We start from the raw sequence: 13,060 nt of genomic DNA, 5'->3' as shown, positions 1-13,060 counted from the left end.
TTCATGGACTGGCTCATAGTGTGGATGCAAAAAGTAAAGTAATGGAGGGGCAGGTAATCAGACATTTTGACTCCACTTTAATGTGGCGTGGTTAAAACAAATGACTCTCTCTAAGGTGAAAAACAGCCACAAGTTCTCCTCCATGCCACACAACCACTGAGAGCAGGAAATGAAGAATATTCTGGGTATTATTCTCAATTCCATCCCACTTTTTTTACATCTCTCTGGCTGTATGAATAGACCTGACTGTAAGAGAGGTTCAGATCCTCTAACAGAAAATGCAAGGCTGGGAAGGGTACTTACATGGAGACACTTGGTTATCAAGCCATTACAGAGCCCTGATTGTAGTTGGGACAATCTAGTGTTGTAGGCACTTGAATGTTTAAATTGGGATAATTAAAAACACAATTAATGTTATTCATTAGCATAAAGTATATTTAAGCTCATTACAGTGTTACTTGCTGTCAGTTGTTCCAACCCCTCACTTTCTCCACTCGACCATGCACCCACAAGTACCTTTCCATAGTGGTCCATCTTCTCCTGGTCCCTCCTCTTTGCCTCACTCAGCAGACAGGGGCTCCTCTTCTTGAAAGCATCTCCTGAGTGCATTGGCAGTCAGCTGCTGAGGGCTGAGAAGTTCATTTTACCACTGTTCTGCCCAGCTCTGTCATTTCTTATAGTCAGACTCATTCCCTACTGCTCCTGTAGCTTCTTTGCTCTCAGCTACTGGAGAAGGCTGAGGTGGTAAGCCAGAGAGGTGGAGAGCAAAGAAGAAAGAAGAGAATTTATACTTTGGTATTTTGGAAGCTGGAATCCAGGGAGAAGCTTAAGAACGTGACTTGAGGCCAGAATGCTTGGCTCTCCAGTTACAGAGCAGAGCTCGGCAGGTTTATTCCTATCTTAACACTCTGGCCCATGTCTTGTCAGGAACTGCCAGCATGACGGTGTGCAGTGGGATGAGAGGAACTTCTCCTTTACTTGTCTTCTCTCTGCAACACTGTGGGAAGAAAGGAATAATAGAAGAATTAGTGCAGTGAGGAACTTGTCAGAGATAGAGCAGTCTAGTGTGGAGGATAACACATACCACATTATGAGACCGTATGCCTGGGAGTTATTATGGTGACATCTGGAGGTTACAATTCCTTCTGTCACTGTCCTCCTCAACTGTTCTCCCTTCCCCTCATTCCAGCAGACTCGTGGCCTTTAAACCGTTAATTTTGTCTTTGACTACTATTTCATTTATCCCAGCTGCTCAGTTAGGAAAAAAAAGCGGCATCTCACTGAAAACAGATGCTGCCTCTGTACCAAGCAGATAAATTAAATGCATAAAGCACGGGTTGTGTACTACGTTGATTCTTTGTGAAATTTATTATTTTTATCCTTGATATTAAAATTCCAAGTACATTTTATTACTTTATTTTTGAACCATCTGGATTAGGGCAATATCTCATTGCCATTTCTTATGAGTATAGTAAATTAAATGAACAATTTACCACAGAAACAATAGAAGAAAAAAAAAAAACTGACTCACTTCTACTCCTGTTGAACATACACAGTTTTTCTAGCCTGTATTTCTTTATTGTCATTTATATTTTTGTGTACGTTTTCTCCATATACAACATACACAACTTTAATATGTTGGAGTAACCCACACACTCTCCACATTTGTGTGCACATACAAGAACACTGTGCCACACAGAGACTCTGGACTAAAGTCATTCTCACATGCTCTCTTTCTTGGAGCTTGCTGGCTGTCAAACAAACAGGGATGTATTCTACTATCTTATTAGCTGAACAGAGACAAACCCTTACCTTTCCTTCAGTACAGTGCAACAGTCAAAGTTGACCCTACAGCTGGAAAGCACTGACCTTGTCATTGGAAACACCTGATCAGTGTTTACGTTTCTGTGAGAAGGCAATAGTGTGTGTGGTACAATAACTTTGAAAACTCACATGAGAAATGTCTGTGATTTTCAGCTGTTGAAGTGAACCAAGGGATGTTCTTTGCAACTTCTTAGGTCTATTCAAACACAGCCTTCTTTTAGGAAAGGCAGGCAGAGATCTTGTCTTCTGGGGCCTACAGAAATTAGAGTTTGGTTAAATTTCAAGGCTTTGTATCTCAAATTACATTAAATAGAATATGTATATGAAAGCCTATCAGTGTCTACATTGATGTATACTGATTTTCATCTTAGTTCTGCACACTCTCTAGTAAATCAGACATATAACAATAGGACAAGAACAAGAGGCCTTGATCTCCAACTGATCTGCAGCAACTTTTGTGATTACTCAGATGTGATTCTAGTAAGGCTAGACTGCCTTTCTGGAATCCAACTAATCAAACTGCCAAATTTTAGGTGCTTGGCTCCAGTGGAATCCAGAAGTCTAATTAGTGACCTCATTAACAGTGTGCTTTAGGTATCACTTGATGTTCTCAAAAGAGCTTCTACATAGGTCTAGCTAATAGGAAACAACAGAAGCAAGGCTGTATCCAAAATGTAAGAACATAAGCCCTGAGAAGTATCTTTTTGCAGACTTCTGTCAGCAAAAAGTGCACAGCTGCATGCACCCTTTGTGGCAACTACTGTTTTTTGTACTGAGGGACATGGTTTAGTGGGAAATATTGGTGATAGGTGGATGGTTGGACTGGATGATCTTAGGGGTCTTTTCCAACCTTGGTGATTCTATGATTCTAACTAGGACACTTTTGCAGTGATTGGAGATGGTGCCCATAGTTCAAGTAACTATCAGCTTACAGATTCTCACCACAAAGAAGTGGATACCTGGATGAACATCCTCAGCCAGAAAAGGCTTTGCTTGGCTTTAAACCCAAACCATGCAAAAGCTGCTTGGCAGAATGTCAAATCTGGGTTTCCTCCCTCCTGAACAAGCTTCCTGTTGTAATGGAAACTGAGATATGATAAATTAAAGCATCACAGCAAGGCTCATCTTGCAAGGGAGTCTGATTTTATCAATATGTAGTAACTGTCCACAAAACACACTGATCTCAATATTGACTTTGAGGTGGCAAAGGTACAGATTTTATCTAGCCCATGATTAGTCAGTTTATGCAGGAAGGCTTTGCTGGTTATGCTGGCTAGATGAAGAAGCAGAGCTGTACATCTAATAATCAGAATTACATACAAGTTCAAGTTAAGCACCACTAAACCAGTTCACTTCCCAGTCACTTCAAAAATAACTTATCTTCTTAACGTACCTACACTGGGGAAGGGAATGGATTTCCAGGAAAATGATTTCCTGAAAACTACTTTGTGATGGTCCAATTTGTGAGAGGTTAATGAGGCCCAATTGATTAATACGAGTTGTACATGTGAAATTACAAATACAAGAAATTAACACTTTTCTATCACTATGTGAACAACTTCCATTCTTTTATCATCGATAAATTGGATACAAATTCAATTACTTAGTGTACTCATTTATCAAGTGAAAAGTCTTATTTGCTGTCATTCTTATTACTGTCACTGGGCAGTTATCTTCAGCTACAACTGCATTTAATAATATTACAGCTACATTATAAAGACACTGACAAAACCATTAACTGCAGTGGCTGATATAAAATCCCTTCTGTTTCTTGTTAAAGATGAAACGCAGTGCTAGTGTGGTATTCTAACAGGCAAACTCAGAGTTTCAGCAGACAACTGAAATCTTACATTATTTTTACTGATAAAACCACGCTCTGTTTTGAAAAGAGCAAAAATCATGTTAGTGTTTTAGAAGACGATAATCCTGCGGTAAAACATATGAGTGAAAGCTTGTGACCAGTCACTTCTGATATCACAAAAGCCAAGATTCAACTCTTATTTGTCAAACAACCTGCAGTCTGAAAATACAAAATCTGCCTATGATGTAGCTGAAGCCACTGCGGTATCATAATCTTTAATTCAAGAACAATTTCCACAATTTTTAACACATCATTAAGATTCCTATTACATATGAACTGTATTCTGGTTACTTTTTAACTGTTCCTGGTGAGCAAAATCCTGAAAATGCACATTGATGGAATTGTTAAGCTAGGCTGAATTTCTACCCTTAGGTAATAATTGCCCTGACAGCTTCTACATCCTTCTTCAGGTCCAGAGGTTAACTGAGGATCAGATCAATGTCTTAAAAATCCATGGGGACAAATTCTCTTCAGTGGCTCATTCACTGACAAGCCTGTATGAATCATGCCATAAGAATCTGCCCATTGTCATAGGGACTGAACAAAAGGGCACCCAATTCAGTGGTGGACAAGTGCCGCTATGGAAGAAGGTGCTGAATCAGCCATTCATCTCAGAGTAAGTTAGTCCTGAGCAAGGGAGTTAGGAATTGCAATTGCCAGTTTAAACTGTAGCATAATTTTTATTTCATTTGACAGCTTTCAAACTATACATCCTGTAATCTTTTTTTGGGGGAAAAAACAAAACAAACAAACAAACAAACAAAAAAAAAAAAACGAGACCTGACTCTCATACTGGGGACCTGGAAATATCTCTGAAATAATACCAGAAATAATTAGAAGACGTAGAGTAACAGTTTGCACAAATTAAAAATAAATTAGAATTGAGTGATCAAATTATTGTAGTTTCAACGTGAAGATCAAGGTGAGAAAATTGGGCCAAACAACCTCAGTTATCTTTTAACACAGTGGGCTTTTTTCCCTTTAGCACAGCCATAGCAAAATAGATGCTAGAAATTCTCACTCCAAAGTTCTTTGCTTTTCATCCAGTTTTGAAGTCATGGTGATGTTCCAAGTTAAACTCACAATGGAGAAAGAAATATGCTGGTGTTTTCATTGTAATATGAATTTTCCATTGAAGATGTGGTTGAATTAGCAGTTCATTTTTAACTATTACTTTAATTTGCTCTTTGCGGTCAATTGTGCTTTTCTTCTCTCTATATAAGTCATGCCTCAATCCTATGCCTTTTGAGGCATCTCCACAAAAAATGCTCTAAAGGCTAGGAAACTGTCTAATTATATGTCTATAAAGTGGCTAGAAAGCTTCATTTGTGTGGAGTAAGACAAATAAGAGAAAATGTGAAGGAATGTGCAGTTGAATGAATGTGGACATACACCCATCTTTTTCCCATACATGGGCAATAATATTAAGGTGTTGGGAGTGATTCTGAGTCTAGACGTCCATTATAGGTTTTGTATTTTCAACCCCTCTTTTAACTTGTGCCTGGACTAACTGATGTGTTCACACACTGGGACATTTAAAAAAAAGCAGAGAGAAACTATTTCCTTTTTCTCTTTTAAGCACATGGGAAGTATGATTTTGTGTCTTTTGGTTATAAACTTCCCATACATTATTTACCTTGTGTGTGCTATGTTTTAGTGACTCTCCAGTCCTGATCAACAGTGGTCTTTCAGAACCTGAGATACCAAAAGCTCTTAAGATATTTTAAACTGTGGAATATTTTCCAGGAGATAATCTGTAAGTAATTCCAGGCTGGTAGATCTTCGTTTGCTGGACAATCAATGCAGAGTTGTAATCACAATGCCAGTATCAGCCATTACGTAACATGAACAAATACTACTAATGATCCCTGGCAAATTTTGCTTGTTCTCTCCTGTATTTCTAATTTTTATGTATGTTAGAAACTAAAAGAGTTAAGCCAGGGAGTGGCATACCAGAGGAAGAGGAAGCTGGCTGTAGAAAACACAGAGAGGCAGCTGACTGAGATCCCCATCTTGAAGCTAAATAGGAAAGCAGTGAATCTGTTTAATTGAAGAGATCTAGAATCCAATGAGGCTGTGGGCTGTGAAAAGGGGGAGGGGAGGCTTTGTGGAGCAAAGATGTCTTTTCCCTCTGTTTGCATTAATAGTTGTCTACTTCCAAAGAAGTGCTGGACATGGGTGGCACTTCAGCTCCTTCCAACCTGCCGTATCTCTGGATATGGCTACTGCATGCCCATCATGTGTCAAGGCAATATGAAGAAACCTCAGGTGCCCTGTGTAGACCTGGTAAAATTAATGTTTTTGTTACATTTTGTGTAGCTGATGGTATTCAGAAACAGCAGCAGCTGTTTGAGCCTCAGACTGAAAGCACAGGCCATCAAGCCTTAAAAAATCCCACTGCTTTTCCCCAGGGGATGTTTTCCCCAGGCTGTGGAACAAGCTGTGCTCGTTGAAGAGGCCCAAGGTAACTAATTAAACAAGGCATTTTAGTGATGGCTGAATAAAGCTGCCTGAGTTTTCTGTTTTCTTGCCTAAGGCAGCACCAGAGGGTGCCCAGATATAGCCCTCTATGCGATTTGACTGCTCATTTGGTCCTTTTTCTGTTCCACTTACATTCTACATTTTACAGGCATTTAGTTCACTGCAGCCTGCAATAATGCTTCAGGAACTTTCTTCCTTATGTTATAGTGGTGAACACTCAGTAAGCTTTCCTTAAACTTGACGGCGCTGTAGTTTTGAAGTATTAAATTCAGTTTGTTCTATAAAAGCTCTTTCCCCTTTCTCAGTTTTCAATTGCTGAAGGAGTGTGAAGTAAAAACCCAGTAAGAGCCTGACTGTCCTTGTGCCGTGCCTGAGAACAGGAGCTGACAGATTGCTAATAATTTACTGTACAGGGACAGGAAACATTTTCAGCTAGTCCTGACGCAGCATGTAAATTGGGAAGAAACAGGACAATGTTCAAACACCACGAGAAAACCCCACACGGTACAATAATTCATGAAGTGAAAAGCATCAATGCCAGTTTATTTTTAAACTGAGCGAGACAGACATCTGCTACCTCTTCTACCATGCAGTCTGAGGGGTGAGACTATTTATAACTGTATGTATAGATGTGTGTGGCACTGACAAAATGCAGACTCTTTAGCCTTTTGAAGCATAATCCATCTTCCATATTAATCTATTTTAACACACTCAACTACATCTTAACCTAAATTCTGTCGAACACGTTTGCTGTATCAAACTATGCCTTGATATCAAATATGTGAAAGAACCATGCCTTGCTTTTGAATACTGAATCCCACCCACAAGTACTTCTGTACTCAGAAATCTCAGATCCTGCTTCTTTCCTTCAGTCTCTGTCAGTTCCTTCTTGACAGTAAGAAGAACATTTTCATGACTTTTTTTTTCCCTGAAGGAAATCACTAAAATCTGGGCTCTTCATCTGTACTTCCTACCTAGGAATCCTCGTCTGGCCTCTGCAGCCCATAGATTCAGCTTACAGCCCTCTCTCTCCTCTATTTTTCACCAAATAAGTTGAATTTAAACCAGGTTCTGTTCTATTTTGTTGCAACTGTCTCAATATGAATGATAATTTATACTTGTTACTGATAAAAAGCTGTGCCCAGTACCAGAAGCTGTGAGTGGTCCTGGGCACTGGTGATTTTCACATTGTCTGCAGTAAGTAGAGTTACATTTCAGGAGCAGTGACTCATCCCAGTTCAGTCAAAGGAGTTTCCTGTAGGAAAAAAGGGCTCCAAGCAGAGCTGTAGAGTTACAACCAATGAAGATGCTGGTTCATCATCAAACCTGAGCAAGAACTTCATGCACGCTGACATATTGCGTTGTTCAATAAGGTACATAAGCAGGTGATGCTCTCCCACTGAGACTAAGTTCATAGAAATGTATGCTTAAACACTTTGCTAAATATGTGAACTTCTTAATATGTTTATCCCTATCTGAATTTTGTAATCTGTAGAAAACAACGAAATTTGAATTTGTCAGATGTGGGAGGTTCAAAGAAATCTGTGGATGGTAGCTTTGGTACTCAGATCCCAGTGGTAGGAAATGGAAATAAAAGACACAACTGAAAGGTGGCTAATGATATCCTAAGCATGGCTGAGGGGAGTTTCTGGCACTGCTCACTGGGATGAAGGATGAGAATATGTACATGTGTGCGAGGTGTGCCCAGGTAAAGGAACTGTTTTGCTTGGTGGACAAGCTTCAGGAAGAGTTGGGGAGTCTGAGAAGTATCTGGGAATCTGAGAAGGTGACAGATCAATGGAGCTGTCCTCTGCCTTCTCAGGTGCATACATGCCAACTTGGCACAGCCACTGCTGAGACAGGCCTGGCATCTGATCAGCATCAGGATAGAGGCAGCAGCTTGAGGGACACCGAGGAATGAGTGACTTCATAGTCACAGGAGAGGCCCAAGTAAGCCCATTCAGCTTCCCATACTGGATAGTTACAAGATGGGAATGGCAGATGAGAGATGTGAAAAGAGGGAAGAAGAGATATGTGTGCAACTTCTCCCTCCAAGTTCAGATTGACCAAGGCCTCATAGCAAGTGTAGCATCAAGACCAGTGCTGTAAAGAAGCAGTGGCAAGTTGTAGTCATAGGTGACTTGCTCCTCAAGGAAATGAAGGCCCCATCTGCATGCCCAGTCCTCTTCATGATAACTTTGATGCCTACCTGGGACTTGGATCAGGGATGTTACCAGTAAGCTTTCAATCATAATATAGCCTTTGGACTACTACCAACTCCTCTCTGGTATTTCAAGTGGGTACCAACGACGTAGATACAGGAGACCTGAGGAATACCAAAATTGATTTCAGAGCGCTGAGGAGACAATTAAAGGACTTGAGAGTACTGATAATGTTTTCCTTGCTCCTCCCAGTAGTGGTGAGAGATGGGAAAAGAAATAGGTGAGCCTAGGTTATTCAAGCCTGTCTCCAGAATTGGTGCTTCCACCAGAACTCTGGGTTTTATAATCTTGGATGAATCTTCCCAGTTGAGAGGTCTGCTTGGGCTTAACAGGACCCATCTTGATGGGGGGAAAGTTTCTTGGCCATAACCTGATGAGACTGTTTGAGAGGGTTTTAAATGGGGGGATACCACTAAAAATTCTGAGATTATGCCAAGGGGTGTTGTAACACTGTCTGAGGAGTGACAAGGATTTCAGGAACATTTATGCTGCTACAGGAAATGATGAAGGTTCAGAAGCATGTCTGAAATCCTTATGTACAAATGCATGCAACATGAGGAACAAACAGGACAACCTGTAAGCTTTAGTCCTTTCCCAGAGCTACAATATCATTAGTATTAGTCAGGCTTGGTGGGATAAGTCCTACAGCAGGAATGCTCAGAGGTGGTGTTTCCCAGGGCACAGCTCTGGGGCCTGTCCTGCTTAACGTTTTTATCAGTTATCTGGACATGGGAGTGGAGTGTATTCTCAGCAAGTTTGCCAATGACGCCAAATTGGCAGGTGTTGTTTACTCCCAGAAGGGACGACTGGCCTTGCAGAGGGATCTAGATTGATTGGAGCATTGGGCAGTTAACAACAGCCTGAAGCTCGGCAAAGGAAAATGCTAGGTTCTGTACCTGGAATGGACTAATGCCTGCACAGGTACAGACTGGAAGATAAATGAACAAATAAGATTTTAGGACTAAAAAGGAAGTAGTATTCAATGTGCATAAAAAGCACTATCTAAGGAAAATTTGTACAGAATATAGAACGGAAGAACAAAAGCAGAGAAGAGGGGTTGGAGAAGATGAAAGTTACCCCAAGTGGATCCTAGAGTGAGAAGGAAGAAATCGTCAACATGAGCATAGTATTCCTCCCAAGGAAAGGCTCTTCATGATGATAACTCTCAAATCCTACTGCCACAGAAATGAAACTGACAGTGTTAGCACCCACAGCAGGAAAATGGGCAGGAGCTAAGAATTTTATATATATATCAATTTTAGTATAAGTGCTATTATTTCTCCCACTGTGGCCATTAGATATGGACAGATAATGATAGATATGGATGGGTAATGATTATTTTCTTAGGCTTTCAATAATTCATGGTTTCCTTTCTTTATAAAATGTGCTGTCTCTTTGCCATAAAGAAGATTATGAGTGCAGTTTTGTCAGCTTTGCTGACAAACTTTTTATTTTTAGATCTTAACTTCAACTTTTTATTAAAATGTAAAAAAAGGAGAGCAACAAAGCCATAAAAAAATGCAGGTTAGACATGTATGAATTAGATGTTAGGAAGAAATTCTTTCCCCAGAGGGCATTGAGGTTTCTGGCACTGCTGCCCAGAGAAGCTGTGGTGCCCCATCCCTGGAGGCACTCAAGGCCAGGTTGGATGGGGCCCTGGGAAGCCTGAGCTGGTGGGGGGCAGCCCTGCCCACTGCAAAAGGTGGCTTTTCAGTGGAAGGAGTGAGGGGAAATAGTTGATCTTTTAAGTCCTTCTCGACCCAAACCATTCCATGTTTCTATAATTTTGTGATACATGGATTCCTAGGATTGTCATCTTGCTGTTCTAACTATCGCACTGGAAATGGCTGCATATTGGTGATTCCTTCCATGTTTGGATACTGAGAGTCAGTGCTTTGATTTGTAGTAACAAACGATTTCAAAGGTCAAGCAGCATTCTGCTATTTAATGGAAAAATATATGCAGCATTTTGGCAAGCTATTGCTTGCCAAAAGCATGGAATTCTTATGTTTTGACAAAGTTTAAAATGCATCAAGCCATCTCTGTATAGTATGAATGAAATACCATATGCAATTTAAAACTCCACATTGAGTGAATAGTCAGTATTTTAATCTTAAAAACGGGCAGAGTAGAGGATAATGCTCAAATTCCAGGCAGACTGACATTCATATTCTAAGTCTGAGGACAAATCAATGCCAAAGTTTTGGATAGACTGCTTACTGGCAGGTCTTACCAGCAATGCGGAATTTAAAACACAAACCAGAAGAAAAAGGACTTAGGAAACAAATGAATTGGGGTGTCATTTTCGATGGAAATGCCCAGTCTACAGGAAAGCAGAAAGGCAAAACTAAGTACTTCGTAATGTTTATAAGAAGTTCAGTCTAATGATGATTTGTGATTAATTAACTGAGCACTGAGGTAAAACTGTAGTTACAAAGTAGATATTATTTTCATTTCCACAAATCTACTGGACAGGAGTGATAATTATTTGTTGTATAAAGTTTTGTCTAAGCTTCAATAAAATTTACCCTCACAACTCCAACGGTCAGTGTGGGAATAGACAATTAAAAGCTGGACAACTAAACTTGCATAAATGTTATGGTTGAACCCCAGCAGTAAGCCCAGCACCACTCAGCCACTCTCTCACTCTCTTCAAGTGTGATATGGGACAGAACCAGAAAGGTAAAAGTGTGAGAATTCATGGATTTAGATAAAGCATAGTTGCCTAGGTAAAGTGAAATCTGTGCACATAAACAAACCAAAGCAAGAAATTTCTTCACTGCTTTCCATCAGCAGACAGACATTCAGCCATTTCAAGTATAGCAGGGCTCATCACAGATAATGGTATATTGGCAAGACAAACACTGTCACTCCGAACATCCTTCCTTCACCCTTCTTTACTCCACGTTTTACTACTAAGCACAATGCCACATGGTAAGGGACATGCATATGGGCCAGTCTTGGTCAGGCGCTCTTGTTCTTTCCCCTCCAGCTCCTTGCGCACTCCCAGCCTCCTCCCTGGCAGGTCAGCATGAAAATATAAAAGGTCCTTGACTTAGTGTAAGCACTACTCAGCAACAACTAAAACATTAGTGTGTTACCACCACTATTTTCATAAAAAAAAAATCCCAAACACAGTGATATACAGCCTCTATGAAGAAAGTTAACTGTATCTCAAACAAAACCACGACACTGAGCTTTTGGTTGGTGTCACATTCCCTCACACAGCCAGACCACAGAGGGATTTGGGACTGGCTTCAGGAAATCCCAATGCTCAATCTTTACTCAAAGGAGGATGGCAGAGGTGGCTGGCTTAGTTACCTATTATTTTACTGGAAGATGGGGCCTAGACAGCCAACCTTCTGTCTGAAATAAATCCCATCACCTTGTATTTCCATTTATTTATTTATGTGTTCTAATCACTGGAGAAACTGAAAGCTTTCAGATTGTACAATTCAGTGGTAACTGTACTAGCAGTGATGCTGAAATTAGTTTGCTGACGTTTAGCACTTACTTCAATAAATTTTTTCAGAGACCATGGAAAAAGTTAGCTTTACGTTTCACCTTAGGGCTTTTTATTCTTTTTACTCAGCATATCTTCATTCCTTTATTTGGAGGCAAAGCTGGGCAGGTTCAGCTAGATAGCATTTGTGACTTCTTCAGTTTATTTCAAACCAGCTTTCTTCACGCTATTGTAAATCAGTTGTTGAGCTGTCGTTGGAATGAAGAACAAAGACAGTTGTTCTTCTTTTGAAGCAGTAAGGGTTTTACCATGCTCATGTCAGAGCTATTTGAATGGCTTCATGGAGATATTTTGCACATGCGCAGTTTATCCATAGGTTGTTTAAAAGTTCTGTTAAGGAGTGCTCTAAACTGACACTTAATTACAATGAATCTTTAATATAACAAGTCAGTCAACAAACATTGGATGAAAAAAACAGATTGTAAAGACAAGAAAGGAAACTGTGCTCCTCTCAGTGAATCAAGGTGTACACACCAAAGCAAACACAGAAATTGGTCTATGACAGCATGTTCCAAGAAATGCTAGGAACACTTTTATAATGTCAGCTATGTTTACATGGAAGAAACTGTTTAATTTGCTGGAATAGAGTCATTAAGTTTTGTTTCATAAATACATTTTTAATTTATTGGCATTTGATTTAATTCCAGTTATGCATAAAAATTCTGGACAAAGCAACAAAAAATCAATATGTGCAATGTAATCTCAGGATTAAAAGGATGTTTTTCTTCATTACTTGTGGTTAATTATCTTCAGAACTACCCGCTCTATGTTATTTGGACTAAGAGTGGAAATTTGTTCCCTCTTTCATGAAACAAACACGGCATTTATGGTTACTGAATATAGGAACAGGTTTTTCAGCCTTAATTAGAAACTATTCTTGTCTGAGAATCTATTATCTGTTTGTTAACAACAAGAAACATCAATAACAAATGGACTGATCTCATGCTGGAAGCTTCAGCATTAATGACAGAACAGGACAGAGTGCACTTTGATTCTGTAAGAGCAATCCAGCATTTCTACCCTAGTTTGAAAATACTACTTTGCTGCTTAGAAGATACTCCTCTTCTTGTGCTTTAAAAGTGGTGTTTACATCACCAAGAAGACATATGAATGTCATATTTCAGAGTAGGAGGCTTGCTACTGAAAAGC

The sequence above is a fragment of the Gallus gallus genome, chromosome 1, assembly GCF_016699485.2.
Source record: "Gallus gallus isolate bGalGal1 chromosome 1, bGalGal1.mat.broiler.GRCg7b, whole genome shotgun sequence".
NCBI classification, from domain to species: domain Eukaryota; kingdom Metazoa; phylum Chordata; class Aves; order Galliformes; family Phasianidae; genus Gallus; species Gallus gallus.
This window is presented reverse-complemented; position numbering follows the sequence as displayed.